This window comes from Chrysoperla carnea, chromosome 2, assembly GCF_905475395.1.
Source record: "Chrysoperla carnea chromosome 2, inChrCarn1.1, whole genome shotgun sequence".
NCBI lineage: Eukaryota > Metazoa > Arthropoda > Insecta > Neuroptera > Chrysopidae > Chrysoperla > Chrysoperla carnea.
In genome coordinates this window covers 40,622,970-40,635,579 of record NC_058338.1, presented here as the reverse complement: position 1 = coordinate 40,635,579, position 12,610 = coordinate 40,622,970, and the positions used below count along the sequence as shown (strand labels likewise).

The 12,610-nt window shown below is 26.7% G+C and overlaps 1 long non-coding RNA gene across 1 annotated transcript in view; it reads right to left on the bottom strand.

Moving 5' to 3' along the window:
- Nucleotides 1-12,610, bottom strand: part of LOC123293874 — a 75,476-nt gene that overhangs the window by 21,681 nt on the left and 41,185 nt on the right. The window contains exon 2 of the long non-coding RNA XR_006535058.1: nucleotides 7,814-7,853. This is a non-coding gene — a long non-coding RNA (uncharacterized LOC123293874). The remainder of the gene's footprint in view (nucleotides 1-7,813; nucleotides 7,854-12,610) is intronic.

The window sequence follows — 12,610 nt, the reverse complement described above, 5'->3', positions numbered from 1 at the left end:
TACATACTTAGTTATAAAAAAGTATTTGTAGTAAAAATAAAATAATTAGTACGAGTTGACTAAAAATAATTGGTTTTTGTAACAACTCATATAGCATATGGTGTTAAAAATGTTAAATGATTATTATTGACAGTTTTGACACTTTTCTTCTCTTATTTTGATAAATTTAATTACTAACTAAAATTCAACTAATTGACGCTTGTCCAATTAATAAAGGGTTTTTCAAAAATAATTTTTTGATATTTTTATTGAATATAGTCATCAGAAAAACTTATTAAATTTTTTTTTTTCAATAAATTTTCTAATTTATTAACTGTGCAAGCTGAAAGGGATTCTTATTTTAATGAATTAAATTTTAATGTTAAAAGTTAAACCACTATCATTAAACAAATATTTGATGTTCATTAATTTTTCGACAAAGGATATCTATCTTTACTGGTTTATTTTTGAAAAACCCTTTATTAATTGAACAAATGTCGATGAGTTGAATTTTAGTTTTTTTCTTATATAATATTATCATATTTTCCCAAAAATACATTTCCAGAATATATTCCTAGAGTTTTATATCAGGTTCCTGTTGAAATGTAAAGCCAGCGATAATTCAATCCTACACGACGCTGAAAATTTCAATTTTTTGATAGCGCAAATCATCACACTTTGCAAATAACTCGATATCACTCATTACTAGAGCTTTCTTTTTATGTGAAAAACCCAGCGACTAGCGCCATCTATGCAATACTACTGCACTGATTCGATGGCGTCTAATAATGCCGATACGCAATAAGATTCCGTTAGGTAACAGTTTTTCAATAAAGGCTACGTGTAAAATTAATTTAAAAAAAAGTCGGACAACCTTCATCATAGTCGAAGGTTGTGAACTCTTAAACAAAAATTAATAAGATTAATAAAATAATGAAATCATTTTTATTATTATTTAACACTTTAATTTAATTTAAAAAAAAAATACAATTGCAGCAGTAATTATTCACAAAAACTTCCACATGACCTAATCATTTTATTTTGTTGGTATAGCTGGCCCCACCTTGTAAATTTATTTTTAATTGAACAATAATTGTGTTGAGCAAGGAGGAGGAAGAGGAGGTCCTGTTTTTCTATTCATTAAAAAAAATGACATTGAACTGTTGGATTCCAATTTTTAATATACTTTTCAAACTGACTAAAATTTTTGTGTCTCTGAAATGAAAAATAAATTTATCTGCGAAGTAAAGAAAGAGCGATTTCTAACTAAACTAATAGCGTAATTATTAATCACAATTTCTTGTGATTCTCTGGAATGTTCATAGTCAGTATTTTCAATGACATTTTATGCTTTTAGGCATTTTAAAATAGATAATGGGAGAAAATTGGTAAATCACTTTTAAGATCATAAATTTAAAATTGATCACAATGATTGGTTAATCAATGCATGAATTCGTTTTGATAATATGCCAGTTACCAATACAACATCGGCTATTAAAACATATCCTAAGTACCTACTAATTAGATAAATGGTTTTTGGCTTAATCATGCTACTAATACCCTGGAGGGCGGAGAAAATATCACAAATAACAGTCGTAATGATGCAGTTAACAATCAATATATATGGCATTTGTACATTATATATCCTTTTCAGCGTATTTTTCTGACGAAAATTCGAAGCTTTATTGAATGACTTCTTTTGAAATGAAACGATTTCTCAAAAGTAGTTAAATTTCATCACCAGTATCCAAGCTTTTCCCCATTCAAATTCATTTAAACAATTTTTACAAATTTTTCAGAAAAAGAGAATGTATTCCCGAGAATGTTCCGAAAAACTACTAAAAACAAGCATATTTAATATTTATATTTAGTTAAAGTAATTTTTTTTAATCAATTTAGTCAACTTCAAGGAAGAAAGTTCTCAAAGTTTATCAAGTACGAATATGAATCATTGCGCATGTAGTGAACTATCGAACTATACATTTCAATTGCTTTGCTCGAATGTATAATGAAATAGTGAAGTTCATGATCAATTTAGTGATATTTTTTCAAAATCTTTCTATTAAACAAGCTTTGGAATAATTATCTTAATGCACGTGATCTATTTTTAATAATTCACGTGAATTTTTTTTTAATATTAGCTTCAATGACAAAGCATAAACTAAACATAAACGAATAAAAAAAACGTAAATATTTTATGACAACATAATATTTTCTATATCACGTGGTTTTAATAAAACACCTACACAGAATTATGATGTATAACGGTAATTAATAACATTAGATAATAATTAATTGTTTAATAAAAGGGGTGTGTTCGATATATTATTATAAATGAAAAAGTTTATATAAAAAAGCCAATAATCAAGTGTGTAACATAAACAAATCCCTAAAAGCTTCTGCGTTGAAACTTTTATTTTTAAATTCAACATATATACTGGCGTTAATATTAGACTTTGATTCTATATGATTTGATCATTTTGCGAGAGAGTACATGTACAGAATGCCAAAATTAGTTCGGCAGTCTATAAATAATGAAAGAAATTTATATACCGACAAATAACTGTCTGACGTAAGAATTTTAAGCAGCTTGTAGAAAAGCTTGTCAGTTTTTATCAAATGTACAAACTATTTAAGGTATTGACAAAATGACAAAAATATTTAGTAAATTCCTAGCATAATCCTGCGGTTATCTATATGCAAATAATTTGTATTTGTTTATATAGAAACTCAGATCAAAATTTGCAAACAACTGCACTTTGGTTCATAAAAAATTTCAGTTTGCATCGATAACCGCAGAGTAATGCTAGTAATATATCATATTTTGCTTTCTTATCATCTTCACGCGAAGATTTTCTATACAGTGTAAGAAAATTGAATAAGCTGAGAAAAACAGAAGAAAATGTGCTTAACCAAATTCGGACCTGAAGCCTAATTTGGGAGATGATTAACCTACTCTTATATTAATCAATTTATAAAAATTCATTAATAAAAATAAAATTCATCCAATAAAACACTATTTAAAAAGAGAATCTGTTTTATCATAGTGTGAAAGAGTGACCTAAATGCGAAATTACTACAAAAACAAGTGAAAGCAAACAATTGACTGAGTTAATTGTTGAAATACCATGTATTGACTGTGTTGATGAAGCAATCGTTTGTTTTTTGACGTCACGTAAATAAAAAAAGATATCCACTTTTAAATAGCTACACATACACATTGATGTTCCCATATTAATGCATACTATAAAATGTGCACCTAATAAGCGTCCTCGTGGGTAAAGAGTGATGTTTACAAAAAAATGTTTCAAACAAAAGTTTATTTTTTGATAAGGAACATTTTTTACATTTAAACTTTTGTTCTATCTCTAACGGTTTACAAGATGGGTCCTACGGACCCATAGGTCAGACTCAATAGACTAGTACAAGACCACGTGCCTAAAGTTTCCCAAGAAAAAGCTTTACTTTCGGTATATTTGGGGATCTTTTACAATAATTACTGATGAATAAAATAAGGATAAAAAAGATAAGCAATTGTGAAAGAATAAAATTGATGTATTAAATAATTTCTAGTGGAACATTATTGTGGTACGGAACACTATTTCAAATAAGTTACACGGTTAAATAATTGATTTAACTACATAGATCGAAGTACATATAGCTGTAAAAGGAAAACAAATCTCGTGTATTACTAAGACCATTCACTTACAAACGTGTCTGCTCACGTTGTATGCACGTTTTTCACCATTTATATGTATTTATAAAATTGAATTATATGTTTTTCATCAATCAATTTTAAAAATATTCGATTAAAAATAATATAATATAAAAAGCAGTAACAGGCAGCACGTGAGCCACTTTATTCAATGAGCGCATAACGTTCGTTCTTTTTTTTTTGTTTATTATTTTTTATACATAGTGACACAATTTATAAACAATTTTTGTACCTTGAAGTTTAATTTCCTGAATAGATTATATATTAGCTAATTTCCCAAGGAAATAAAGCTAATGCTTTTGGACTGATGATCAAATTTTGAAAAAATTTCTTCAAATGTTCATCAATCCTACCTAATAGATAGGAAAATATGATATAGGATATAGGAAAAGAAAAAAAATGTCCATCGTTAAAGTTCTTCGACCAAGAAGGGCTTCGGTATTTGAAAAGTTAAGTTCGTTAATGAGAAAAATCGACAAATAAAAAGGGGTTTTCAAAATTATTTTTGTATTTTTTGATCAGTTGTTAGCAAGCAAATTCTTGGAAAACTAAAAATGCAATATTCAATTTAAAGAAAATGTGTTATTTATTCATTCTCGGGGGGAATTAGCTTAGCTAACGAAGATCCTGCGCTACGAATATGCTTTATACCATGTGGGTATGTATGAAATATATCAAGGTATACGAAATTTAGTCCCATGTTTGTAATGTTGATCAAACGAACAAAATTTTGGTATAGGTGTTTATAAAATCATCTTAAAAGTGTATTTTCGGTTGCCTGTCAATCCGTCTATCTGTCTTTAAGCACGATAGCGTGTTAAGAACTTAAACCGTTAGGTCGAAATCGAAAATTAGCAAAGTGAATCAGTTTGGTTTTGGGTCCGTAGAATGCACCTTGTTGTGAGAGTAAGAGATAGAACAAATCTTTAAATGCAAAAAATGTGTCTTATAAAAAAATTAAAAAATTTTTTTTGAAACATTTCTGTGTAAACATTATTGTTTACCCTATATCCACTGAGGAAGTGAAAAGAAAGATACGCTTATTACTTTGGTTGTAAATTTGTTTATACATGGTTTTTCAACAATTAATTCAGTTAATTCTTTGTTTTCACTTGTTTGTTTTGTTTTTTGAAGGCAGAGAAAATTTAATATAAAATAAGCAGAATTCACATAACGTAGTAACAGAGCTACGAATCGTAGTTAGTCAACCAAAAGAACAGCACTTTGTAATTGGTTTAGTTATGGCGAACCTCCAACAATTTTATTTCTGAAAATTCTTCGGAAAATGACCCAAAAGATTCTGATAATATCACAGTCTCAAAATTCATCAATAAGCGATTAAATTAAACAACAGACATAGAAAATTCAAAACATAGAAGCTAAATCAAGATGTATCTAGCAAGTAAAAGCATGTTAACAAAGGTTTAAATTTTGACATTTTCATCTTTTAATATGTTTTCTTCAAAGGTATGAGAAATGAAATGGCTAATACATGATCTTTTCATATGTCAATTTATCAGGCACAGTAATAATTCTTTGAGTTTCGAAAATTTTTATTAAAAAACTTTTTCAGATCTTGAAAAGTATTTCAATATTCTCATGGTAACGATATTTCACTTTCACCGAATAAATCCACTAATGATTTTCGAACTGTACCTTTTCAAAAAGTTAATTAATTTTCGTAAACTATATTTACGTTTTTGTTTTATACTAGATACTTAGTCTTATAATACTAATTACGCAATTTACAAAAAAAAATTAAAGAAAAACGTGAGAAAAACTGGTGCTGATATCATCCGCTTTGTATGGTAATCAGATAACAACAATAGTTGTAAAGTTTGTATTATGTGCAACCTACTATCTGTAGGAAATCAATAAATGATTCATTTGCGGAGTCATGTCCTTGGGAATAAAAATCATCAAGATGATTTAATTTCTAATAAAAACTAGTATTTTGATTGAGAACAAAATTTATAACTTCCTTAATAAATCAGAGACATCTTTATACTTTATGAATGTTTTAAGAAAGAAGTAATAGGTACCTGACATAGAAAAATTACACGCACTTATTGGGGCTGCCGACAGAAGTGGAAACTTAAAACTTTGAAATACCAGTGTTTTCTTTTGAATTTTTTAATTAACCTATGGTATTAATAGTTATAATTTCATATTTCATTTGAAAATTGGTTTTATTAACACACTAGATTGGTTTATTTTAACCCCCAAACCGAAATATGGGATTTTTTAAGGTTGACCGCTAGGTGTGAGTCTACCTGACTGTGGCATCGTTGCGCCTAAGAGACGATGGAGAGGGTTCTTAGCTATGTTTCAAGTGCGAGTTTTGGGTTCCTTACCCAGAATAATAAAAAAGTAGCGATGATCCTCAAAAGCGGTTCACCTTGGAGAAGGTTTTATGAAATAGGGCAATTTAATGGAGAGTATTCTTAGATATGTTTTCATTGCGAGTTTAGGGTTGCGTACCTGAAAAATTGGGGGAGGATGTTTTAAATTATGTAAATTTCACTTATTTAATATTCGTTCCCGTGAATTGGTATTATATTCGAATTGGTCAAGAGAGAATTCAGCCAATATAATTCAATTTCCTTTTCTTAGATTATACTTTTTTAAAGCAATTGTATTAATTAGTATATATGATATGGTATCACAAATATTATACTTCTAAGTAGTGTATAATCAGAAATCAGTCATATTGTCACATTTACGATTCCACCACGATATCATAAAATTGTAAACGGGAATTATTTCTTTTAAAGTCATCCACTTTTTCACTAAGTTGGAGTAAAAATGTCTTAAAATGGGTAGGTATATAAAGATTAAACACATCAAAACCTTAAATTTATTATTATAGTTAAATGATATGAGCAAAAATATTATTTCAGATAATAAAGGTAAATTTCTGATATAATTAAGGGAAACAGATTTTTGTTATTTTTTTCAAACTATAGTCAAATTATTGAAAAAATGCTTTGTTGTACAAATAGAACAAAAAGTCTAAGAAATTAATTAATTGTAAAAATTAACTATTGTTATTTTATAGAAATTACTTTCATTACATATATTAGTTAAGGTCAACTAATTTGTATTATATATTATAAATGTAATAATAAGGTGAAGTGCTGTGACTTGGTGGCAATGAAAGTTTTCGAGAGGGTAATTTAATTATTCGTATACTCTTTTGTTCAAGTAAAAAATAGTTTTTCTTTACTCTTTGGCTGTGTAACAAAGTACCCGATGACAATTTACTCGCAAAAAAACACTGGCAGACCGAATCACTCGCGCAAAAATACATTCTAAAATAAAATATCGAACCCATTAAAGACATGGCTAGTTTATGAATCAGAGGCTAGATGAATTCAAAGATAAAACACAAGAACTAAATAAACTGCAAACTTATTCTAACTCGACCATATTAAAGCTATGGATAAAAGAGTGGCTAGAAGTACAGGTATTTAGAATGAAACTATTTATTGTACTGACGACGGATGTTTACGGTGGTTTGCCGAGCGTGGTTTGGTTTGCAGGTGAATTAAAGTGGCAACGAAATGATTTTGTTTTAATTTCAAATTTCTTTTGATATTAAATTTTAGTGTTGTCCAAAATAATATATAAACTTTCGAACAATTATACTAATATTTAATTTTAATTTAATAATTTTTTTTATGCGATTTTTCAAGCTTGTAATTGGTGGAGCCTGAAGTCAAATCAATTGAGTCAATAATATCCGCAACAATATTAATAAATGTATATTGTGATCCAAGGTACAGCATGCTCCGATAGTATACATATATATTTCACCAAATAAAATTAATATTGACAATATATATCAAATGTACTTATTTTAATTAAAATATCTTAAACAATTTTTTTAAATAAAAATATTCAAATATAGATAATTGAAAAAAAAAAAATAACAATTACAAACTATGATATGCAGGCAATGTATTGATATTGAAACGATTTTTATAATAGAAGTAAAAGTTTTATATACAAAAAAGTTATTCGACTTTTTTTTTCATTAAACTTTTTGTTCATATAGTTTATGTAGTTTTGGTCATATGATATTTAGGTGTAGTGGTTAAAACTTTTCATCAAACATACCTTGAAAATTTGACAAATGTATTGGTTGAATGTTGAATATCTGAAACAAAAATAATACATCATTATTAAATTGAATTTATATTCAACTAGACTGATACCCACCCGCTTTGCTGGGTTTAAAAGTAAAGATTGATAAAGATTGCTCTCTCTTATCTCCTTTCTATAACACTCGAAATATATAAGGATTGTTTTACTCAGGTAAAATATATGCGTGGTTTTCTATTTTTTTAAATGTATAATAGTCGTAATTATATTGACTATTTTTACAAAAATCTGTAACTTAGGGTAATGTCAAACGACTAATTTTACAGACATCTGTAATTTATAGTAATTTCAAATTAAATTAATTTTTAAATATTTTATTTTTATTAATATATCTTTAAAAATTATATACCATGTGTTATTCTGAAGTATGAGATATATTGCTGCACAGTTTCATTAAAAACCATTAGCTAGTTTTACCGTGAAAGCGTAACAAACAAACAATTAATCAAAGATGCTTACTTTCGCATTTATAATATAGAGAATACGTAATATTTTATTAAAATGCTTTTAGTCACTACCACAGCTCAAAACTACTTGTCATGTTCAAATTGTTTAAAAAACAGAGACTCCAATAAAAATGTTTAAAATATAATATGTTTAGGGGTCTTAAAAAATTTTTCTTTTTACACTCCGAAAATAATAAAGCAAAATTCGTATTATTTTTGAATTTCTCAATAATATTATACGTTTATGAGTAGGAACAAAAAAATATCAATTTTAAGCTTTTTATTTGACGAGCGTAATAACAATGACTTCTTAAAAGCTAAAAGCAAAACAACAGGAACTTGCGGAACACGAAGACGATATTATGAAGAATTATTTGGTTTATTATATGGTCCAGGATTCACTGATTAATGACTGATAAATATTTTGATAATATTCCTACATAATAAAAAATTTCGTTTTACTCAAAATGTGGTTTTTAATAATAGTTCCCACGATTTTGAACTGATTAACCTATCGACTTAAATTCTTACACGACTTGTTGAAAATTACCCCGTAATATTATATCACTTTTTGGAGGAAGAAAATCCCGTTTTTCTTTTTTTCTCTTTTTTTAACAGTAAAAAAAAACTTTAAACAAAAAGGAAATAAAAAAATAACGATAATATAATGAAGTTAATTGTTATTTTTGGAGTCGGTGTCAGCCAAGGAAATAACTCGGACAGAACAGTTTGCTACATTAGCTTGGCTGACATCGACTCCAAAAAAAACAATAATTTTAACTACCTTTTTTTTTTTTTTTTTCTAGTGCATATTAATTTGTTTTGGGAAAGTTTTTCTTTTGAAGTCGGTTTCTTTTTTGTGAAAATGTTTTTTTTTTAATTTTGTATTTTAGTGAATCTGAAGTACACTAACTAATTTGTCGCTCAAAAAGAAATCATCGAAATCGGTTGGCGTGATATTGAGTTATTCGTCCGCTTGTCGTGCATACTTAATGAAAATTATTACTTTTATGGTTTTCCCATGGAAGCCGTTATCAAAACTGAACCAAAATGAAATAGGACCACATGGAAAGCACCAGCTTTCAAATAGATAAAGAATCATTAAAATCGGTTCACCCAGTCAAAAGTTCTGGGGTAACACACATTTTAAAAAAAATACAGTCGAAACGATTACCTACCACAAAAAAAAAAACCTATCATCATTTTTTGTTTGAAGTCGGTTAAATACAGGGTAATTTTTTGTTTTTGGAGGCGTACGTTAATAATTCTGTTATTCCACTAGTATCGTAAATAACTGTTTTAAGAGCTATGTTTATCAGCTACATCATATGATGACGAACCTACGGGAATATATCCTATTCCACCAACAACCTCAAATAAAATTAAAAAAACAAAAAACGAGTTCATTATTTTTGGATGTAATGACAAAATAATATGTTTGCAAATATAATAATGTCAAATGAAAAATATTCGAATAATAAAATATGATCACTCTATTATTTTAATCATCATATTTTTATATGATTTAATATATAGACCACATAGAAAGAAAAAAAAACACCAATTCAGACTCAATTTAAAACAACATAAAAAAAATATAAAAAACACTGGTCGATATCAATTATAGATAGAATAATTAAATTATGATAATAGGTTTTTTTTTTGTGGTAGGTAATAAATTTATTTATGAAATTCATAAACGTGATTATTTATATTAATATATACAATTTTAATGAAAGCTAGTTAAGTTTTTGCTTTTTTTTATATGTATTTTTATTGCAAATTATTAAAATAGAGAATAAAAAATGTTTTAACACTACAGACCCACCCACATACATAAATAAATAAATACGCACACTGACTGGTATTTAATTTACAGTAGTTTTTTTTTTTTTTTTTTTTTTTTTTTTTATTATAAGTAAATGATATTTTTTTATTTATTATTAATGTCAAGAAAAAATATTCAATGTAATTTATACTTTGTATTTTGAATTTATTTATGATAACTGTTATTTATGAAAAGTAGTTTCTTTTATATTATATGTTGGAAAATTGAAAAAAAAAGTAAAAGAAAATTCACGTGGATAAAAATGTTTTTTTTTTTCAAAGAAATATTCTCCATGAATCGTTAATTCTGTTATAATTGATAAAGACTGATATGTCAAAATTAAAGTTATAATATCTTTGTCAATCGTTAACATTCGACAAAATAGAGTTCCTTCTTGAGCCAATGATATGAAATAAATTATGAAGATGTAATAGAGGGAGAGACAGTGACCAATTTTAGGTGATCATTTCAAAAGTCACGAAACTTTTCATAGCAAGAGCGAAAAGTTTCCTGCCAGATCGAAAAACGTGTCCGTACGAGTGCGAGCAATGCTTATGGAAACCTGCTGTTTTAATTTTCTTGATTCTTTCAACTATTGTTTTATACTACGAATTTCGTCCATAATGTAATCACTATCAGTCTGTTACTTATTTTAGTATATAAAAAATTATACATCCATGAACTGAAATAAAATCTGAACACTTAGAAATGCGTTAGAAATGCTTTAATAAACTTTTATGTTTTTCCCTATAGGTAAATAAATAATTTATATAGATATAACATATATTATAAATAACAGCAGATTAAAATTTTTATAATTTATTTACGAAAAATTGATAATTTCAAATAAAACAATTTAAAAAATTCAAACAAATCAATTAAAAATGCAAAATAACAATTTTTACAATAGTTAATTAATAATATAATAAAAATAAAATTTTTTAGGAGTGTCTATAATCGAATAAAAATATTTAATTAAAAAACTAAAAACTCGACTGCATAAAATTTATTGAAAAGTTAAAAATAAGTAATTCCTTCTTCTTCTAATATCATACATTTGAAGGCATATATTTGTTCCAAATAAAGAAGAGAGGATGTAATATTCTTCTTTCCAGTGAATGTTATCACATAAGTATTGACTGTTTGAGACATATAAATACTTCTTTCTATCAATTTAAAGCATAATTTCTGCATTTGAATAAATACTCAAATTAAATTACGGATTTTAAACATTAAAAATGTTTCAAAAAAAGTTTTTATTTAAAAAATATTAGTTGATATTAAACGGATTCCTGTATTCTTGTATAGTATCACCTTTGTTTTTTCTACATGAAGCTAACACGGTAAAGGATACACCCTTATGATCCACACCTTCGACATCATAGGATATGAGAAAAAAACATGAGAGATGCTTTTATTATACCTTCTTCCAGAAATAGTTACTTACAATACAAGTGAGATAACAGCATTATTAAAGTACGCATACGAAATTTGCGCAACGAGTGCGTAGAACGAGTTGGAAATCGCAGAAAGTAAATTAATAATACGTTATCCTGCATATGTCGTACAAAAGTTTATCAACGCCTCTAAAATGTGAAAATAAACGATAATTTTTATTTAAAATTTGTCATGAGTAGTTGAGAAAAATAGAAAATTTAAAAAGTAATTATATTAACTTGTTAATATTTTAGATTTTGACAGTAATTTGGATTATTTAGCAGTGGTAATGAATTCGTTAAGATACAAGTGCGGTAAATTTTTCACGAGCAATCGAAAACGAAAAAGTGTCGAGAAACGAATGAACGCACATACATACATTCAGATATGAAAAGCGGTGTAAAAATATTTCCCCGGCAATGAAATGTAAATATAGGTTGAACATTTCTCGCGATAAGTAAAATTTGTGTGTAGCATTTATCACTGCGACAGTTAAAATAGTTTTGGTACTAAAGAAATAAAACATACAAGCAAGCATACATGCACTGTACAAATAATTACCCTCCTTTTGAAGCAAGCAGGTAAAAATTCAAGTTAAAAAAAAGTATCACAGATTATTATTTTTAATTAATTTTATTTTTATATTTTTTTTTAACAAACCTAAGTGAAAAATAGTAAATTAATAATTAATAACAAGTATGGCTTTCCTAATAAATTTAAAATTGTAATATAATTGTTAATTAAATAATATTTATTATAACATATGTATGAATGTGTGATAAAAATATTTTTTATTATTAATGAATTAAATTTATGTGCATAAAAGTCATTTTGAAAAGTAATGTTTTTTTTTTATTTATATGTTTTTTAGTGCAAAAAAAAAAATTAGTTCCGTCATTTAACGTAAAATAGAAAACATTTAAATTAAATATAAAAGATATAACCATTAATAATTTTTTTAAACCGCATATTATAAATCAAAATAAATACGATTTTATTTAGGACAATTTGTGTATGGGTCATATACGTATATCCCAACTG